This window comes from Meleagris gallopavo, chromosome 2, assembly GCF_905368555.1.
Source record: "Meleagris gallopavo chromosome 2, MGAL_WU_HG_1.1, whole genome shotgun sequence".
Taxonomy (NCBI): domain Eukaryota; kingdom Metazoa; phylum Chordata; class Aves; order Galliformes; family Phasianidae; genus Meleagris; species Meleagris gallopavo.
In genome coordinates, this window is record NC_139405.1 from 43,242,075 (window position 1) to 43,248,797 (window position 6,723).

At 41.9% G+C, this 6,723-nt stretch overlaps 1 long non-coding RNA gene across 1 annotated transcript; it reads left to right on the plus strand.

Moving 5' to 3' along the window:
• Positions 1 to 2,211: 2,211 nt before the first annotated feature.
• LOC116216377 (uncharacterized) lies at positions 2,212 to 6,157 on the plus strand. Its single transcript, XR_004159050.2, has 3 exons — positions 2,212 to 2,384; positions 3,119 to 3,266; positions 4,542 to 6,157. It is a non-coding gene; the product is annotated as an uncharacterized LOC116216377 (long non-coding RNA).
• The last annotated feature ends 566 nt before the right edge of the window (positions 6,158 to 6,723 follow it).

Consider the following 6,723-nt stretch of genomic DNA (forward strand, 5'->3'; position numbering starts at 1 on the left):
AAGCACAGCAAAATATTACAATAAGTTACCTGCATCATTTCAGGCCATATTCATCAAGCAGTAGCTTATGAGTTCTGCATACTGAAAACACATAGGAGCTGGATATTGTGTAATCTAAGCCATCGCCCACCACTTCCATTTACACCGAGTTCCTTAAAAAAGGACAAATTCTCTCATCTACTGTCAATTAGCAGAGTCTCATTCAAGCTGATGCTGAATTAAATGGGCTAAAGATGCACACACTGACTGAGGCAGAACAGTCTTTCCTTCACAGCTGAGAAGCTCATCTTTGTTTAAGCATCTCATTTTATAAAAGGTTTTAAAATCCACATGCTAACATAAACTGCTTTGAAATGTTGTGTGGGTCAGTGTAGGGTGTGTATACCTGACTTGAAGACATTTATGTAACTGGCTCCTAAAACATACATATAACAAATACTGTAGCAGTGGCAGGAGCAGCTTCAGTAGCCAGAAATTGTGGCAATGGTTTTCCTCTCTCTTTCTTCACATTTGAGTCTTGATCACTTAATATACCTAGTAAATATATGCCATCCATTCTTGGGAAATAAAATGAGATGCAGTATCCTTAAAATCAGCATTTTAAAACATGGGATAATTCTACCCTGCTGATTTAGCACTGCTCCTTTAAATGGAGCTTCCCATTTACCATTTATGTACCCAGTTTTCTCTGTTGCCTCCTTACAACCTTCTTTGCTTGAAGACCAAAATAGCATCACTAAGACATTCAAGGAATCTGTGAAGAAAAGTGCAAAGTGGGACTATTTTCTATATTTCAGGCTAGAAGTATGGTTTATTGGAGACATAATAGTGAAGTCACTAAGCCTATTCTTTACCACAGGATGCATGATTTCAGGCTAAATTATTGAAAACTCCGTTTTAAATGAGAAGTCTATCAACCTTAGGAGCTCATAAAGTGGAGTACTCTGCGCAGTCGAAGAGTTTTTCTAGACTACTCATTTTCAGATGAGGTTGGAGCCCAAGGGGATATTCAGAGAGCACTCAATGCCTATGAACCTAACTTATAACAAGACAATGTCAGTTCACACCTAACCGTTAGCAGAAAATAGGAGGAGGGAAAAACAGGAAAGAAGAAAAAATCATATAGTCATACTTTGCTTCTGTCAAAAGAGTTTGTAGTTTGAGAGAAATCAAAGCAGGAAAGCTGAAAGCTCACATGGCATTGCAGCTAAATAGATAGCATGTGCTGGGGAGAAAGGAGAAGCTCACAGTTGTGTGGGGAGAGAGAAGAAGGGTGTTAAAGGGAGTCCGAGGAGAAGGACAGGACTTCGTAACTTGGGTGTACAGCTGTGTATCTCCAAGTCAAAGGAATGAATGCATGTCTCCCTCTCTTCCCTGCCCTTTCTCTATCCTCAGTAGGACTTGGGAAACCTTGGCTCTTGTCAGGTAGGGAGAGCAACAAATCTCTAACTCCTCGTGGAATATAGTACTAGGGGATCCTTCCCAGGTTTCTGGGAACTTCTGTAAAATACAGAGCATGAGGCTGAATATACACGTGGTCAGTGCTTGTCACAATGTCCTGAGTACTTGGAGGAACTTGGAAAGGAGGCACTACTGGCTAAGATGAACGTGGGAGCTCACACTCCTTAATTTTCATTTTTCTATGTCTTTGCAGAGGGCATTTTCATTCAGCAGAGTGCCTCTCGCGGAGATGAACAGGCTACTTCACACTTCTTTAAAAAATTCATTCCGTTTAAAGGTCAGCAGTCCAAAGTCCATGCACACAATTGCATTTCCTTGAAACCAACAGTGCAACATAAATTTGCCATCCAAATACATAAACTTGCCATCACCTGAGTGATTTACAAAATGCATCCTAAAAAAAATAAAATAAATGGCCTCCCTGGAGGTTGAAAGATTGTTGCTGGGGTACTTCTTTGGAATCAAACTATGGCTGCAATTAAAACACAAAGGAACTCAGTCCTACAATGTCCATCACAGCTGCATAGTGCCTGCCACCTCCTCGGCAGTCAGCATGGCGCAAGCAGTTTGGCAAGGAATAGAACTCCATGAAAAGAAATGAATCTCACACTGGGACATAACAGCTCTAGGAGTAGCACTCAGGCTGCTTCCCCTTGTCAGCTGGAGCATGGGACACTGTTCACCTAAGTAGACTTGGCTGACTGAGTCATTCTTCAACCCACTTTGTGCACATGCTGGGGCCTGGAAAGGTCTTGCCCAACTCCCTGCTGTGCTCAGAGTTGGTCTGAGAGTCAGCAGGAGAAAACAAAGCTGAAAACCACTACAGTCCCTTGTAGCTGAGCTGACAAGCTTGGCTGAAACTGGAGCAGGGTGTTCAGAGACAGACAATGTACAAGCAGAGCAAAGTCTACTCAAATGTACAGGTAAATAACTCTAGAAGCATGCAAAGCTCTAGCAAGTGGATGTCTTTGATGCATATGTACTAATAAGTGCCAGATAACAAGGGGTTATTGGTTCCTAAAATACTCGCAGATTAAGAAAACAGGAAGAGTGATGAGCTGAAGGTCATAGCCAATAGCTGTATATGGCAAAATGTTCAAGGAGGAAAATTAACATTTGCTCACATTTCATGTATTAGTTTTTTGCTGTTGCTGTTGTTGTTATACTATTATTTATAGAGCTAGACCTGTTTAATGGTTTCCTCTCTCTTCACATCAGAGAAGACAAGACCACAGCACTTACTGCAGTGTGACCAAGTGCCCAATAGCAAGGAGGAAGTACACAATCTCTCCATCCCAGCCACAGCAATGTTTCAGTTGCTCCTGTTGCTAAAGCAGTGCAAAAGAAACATACTTCCAATTAAAATATTTCTCTTTCGTTAAAAAGCACAGTGCTCACATATTTTATAGTTGTTTATAGCTGAGATGACCTTCCTATCATGTTTAGCTTGGGTCAATCAGAAATAGTGATCTAAAAGGGAAACTTTCCACAACCTATTATCAGTATCTTGAATCAGTGATTTCCAAAATGTGGGCCACTGACAGCTGGTTGGTCACATGTGGCTGGCATTCCTTCCTTCTCATTGCTACTTCAATCTGAACACTGCTAAAAATATACCAAATGGCTTCCTAATATTGCTTTCTCATGCGATCACTAGCTAGTGTTGAAATGAGGATGTAAGAAAGACCGAAGACATAAGAAGCGTGAGAGTGGTGCTCCACGTGTTGGGAGATGATAAAGGGAGGCATGGCTTTTCAAGGAAATGTGAAGAGCAAAACCAATCTCCTGCCTCAGGAAGAAAACGGGTATGTCAAACAAGATGTATTGGAAAATAGAGTTTCAGTTCAAGTTGTTGAGAAATATGTAGAATTTTAAAATGATTTTTACATTTTCTACTGTTTGCATCTGCAACTTCATCTTATTCTGAGACCACAATCATTATTTGTAGCAAGGACTCTTTTGCTTCAAAGTTTATCTTCCGCCCAGCTGGTATAGGGAGGCCTGGGCTCTAGGGTATATTGTTAGATGCCCAGTAGTTGAGAAAAATCTTCTAAATATTCAGTTCCACAAACACCAATTAAGGAATGTGTGTTGTCTGATCAGCACACTCTTTTGCCATTTGGGTACCTGAGGTGTTGGACAGCTGCAAAGAAATTCTGCATTTCGCTTGTCCAACTACTTGCCAAAGTGCCAGAGATCACCACAAGACCCTAAAACCTCTGACTCCTCCTGACCATGGGCTATGTCAAGTATGTGAATGCGGTGCAGCCATCTCAAGAAGCATTTGGATTAAGACTGATCTTTAGATCCTTCATAAATCAAAAAATGAGAATAGAATTCTGACCAGTTTTTCTGGCAGCACAAGACATTCACAGGGGTGGAGGGTGGGTCTATTGAAATAGATTTTAAGAAAGGAGATAAGCCAGCCAAGCCTCGTTTTGTGTCCCCTATGCGTCACTTTGTTACCCTGGACAAAATTGGGTGGTGTTGCTTTGAAGCCCTAGAGAGACCATAGCCTTACTGGGGCAGTTTATTTGGAGCCGCAGGCTGAAATACATGTTGTAATACCCAGCAGATCCCTGACCGCAGATTCCAGACAGGCCAGGATCTCTCAGAAGCCTGGGCAGTGATATCACCAGTCTCCAGAGAGGGTGGGATCTGGGAGCCTGTTCTAAGAAGATCTCAGGCTTCAGGCCGGACAAATAAAGCTCTCACATGCTTTTCAGCCAGGCAGCTGCATGTAGTTTAGCAGGAAGTTCTTTGTACTACGTGACCGGGTCATAGGCATAAACAAAAGGGTACTGAGAGACTGTGTTAACAGCCTGGTTCTCATGTCCATCTGTGTGATACTCATGTCACTAAAACTTAAATGCTCACAAGAGGAACTTGACATCAAATGTGCATGCTGCAACATTTGCTGTAAAGGGAACAGTAAAACATTCAGATAAGTCATGCACTTGCAGAAGTTTCACTGCTACTAAAACAATAGCCGAAGGGTAAGTTTTCAGTAAGAATTAGACAGGAATTTAACCATTCTGCTTACGCTAATCCCCCTGAAATTTATCTTTAAATTAATCCAGAAACAGAAGGATGGTCTATTCCTTTAATGAGAAATAAACCAAGGAAACAACAGTTGAACAGTCATCTGAAAGAAGTAAGAGAAAGGACACAGATCCTCACAGACCTCTTCTGGACCTCCCCCAACATATTGGATTTAAACGTGCAATCAGATTCAACTTCAGTTGAAAAATGTGGGTTATTGAATCCTCGTAAGGAGCCTATTTAAGTTGGAAAGTCAGAGAAGTTGCTGCAGAGTGGCAGCTACATGTTACAGGGAAAAAAGAGAACAGGCTTATGGAGACTGATGCCCAGTGTTACTGTTCATTCACATCCACAGCACAACAATGAAGGGAAGAGACTGGAAGGACACAGCTTGGAAGAATCTGTTACATGGATTATAAAATTCACTGTTTTAAGTCTGTTTAATTTATTCAGCTTTGTACTTCATTCTTTTCAGGACCTTCTTTTCTCCATTAATGAATGCATTGGAACAACAACAAAAATAAAACTTTGTTGTCTCCAGTAATGGTACACTTTAAACAAATGATGGGACTTTTCTTACTTAAAACAGGACAGGAAATTGTGTTGGGTCAGGTCTTTGCTCCTCTCCTGATTTTGATGACAGACAAAGCAGCAGGCAACAGTTTCCCTAATAAATCTCAATTTTTTGCAGTTTTAGTCTTCGTCACCCTCCTCCACCATTTTCTGTTGGAAGCCTGCACACCTTAGGGAGGCTTCTCCAGAAAATGGGAGAAAAAACAGCAGCAAATTGGGCTGAGTCAGTGGTGTCTTGCCATTGAGCAAGACCACACAGTGCTTTGGCATGGAGGTGGGAGGGTTTTGTGCAGCGTATCCTTCTAGAGAGTGAGCTGCAGAGAGAACTAAAACAGCACTTTCTTGCAGATGGAATCACAACTTTTCCTTGAAGTGGAATCACAGGGCTAAAAGCTCACAGAAACTCTGCTTCTATGGGAAATGGCCTAAACCCACCAGACAGCATAAGCATCTGGATCTAGCCTTGCAGTTGGGCTCAGGCTGTGAAATCAGACCTTGACTCCAAAATAGGGAAAACGAGCTGTTACCCATGACTGAGGAAAGAAAGCGGTCTAGACATATGGAGGAGCCAAAGCACTGTTGTCTTCATCTTGTGGTGGGGAAAAGCAAGGGGACAACTGCTTGAACAAATGACCTCTATCTCCCCTGTGTCCAGATACAAACAAAGCTGATTGCTTTGCAAGGAAGAAAACTGCAGCATTTTCCTATTTCTGTGAGAAATTGCCCCCTGAACACAGCAGCCAGCACCCTGTAAACTGTCTTGTGCTTATCCTGTGGTAGAACCAGTCCTCTGATTTTTGGGACACCTGTTACCTTTCTCAGTATGAAATGGCCAGTTGGATCCTGTTATGCCAAGCGTCAATCCCAAGACAGCCACAGATCTGTCCGTTACCAACAGAGGAGCTGAAATTAAATTAGGAAGAACTTCTAGTGACCTGCTGAAGGTTACCAGCTGCCTTCATGTCAGCACCAAAATTGCAATACCAGACTAACTGGCCTCCAGTCAGAGGTTTGGCCCCACCTATCCTATATATAGATTATTGTATCATATGTTCCCCCTTATTGCTATGCAACTGGGTGTCAGAACAAAAACACAATTAAACACTGTGCTTTTAGCCTCACATAACCAGATGTTGGGAATATTTTTCTTCATTGCACTTGTCTGAAAGGTGGATGAAATCACTAATCGATGCTCAAGCTGATTTCATCTCAGGAAGGGAATGTGTTGCAATTTCTCTGTTGAAAAACCTTAATTTGAATACAGTAGGAGCTGACTAAGCCCTCTTGTATCAAAGCCAAGTGTTGCCTCAACGTGAGAAAGAGGCTCATAAACACTCTTTTTTCATAACCAGTTCTTATTCTGCTAGAGAATGGGCATAGTTCTTCTTAGTGAAGCCTCAGCTCTGTGGTTTGTACTGCTATTGCCTGGAAGCCATCAATCCGGCTTTTCTCAAGGCTAGGAATGGTGACAACACCTCTTTACCAGTCTAAACCTCCTAGCCGTGCCTTAAATCGGTGGTTAAGATAGCTGGTTCAACAGATGTTACCTTTATAAATATTTGTGAAATTGCTCTACATGACAGCATCTTGAAGGCTCTGAAACTGGTCATTTTTTTCTGATGTGCCCTAAGGCAACATTCTGGCTAC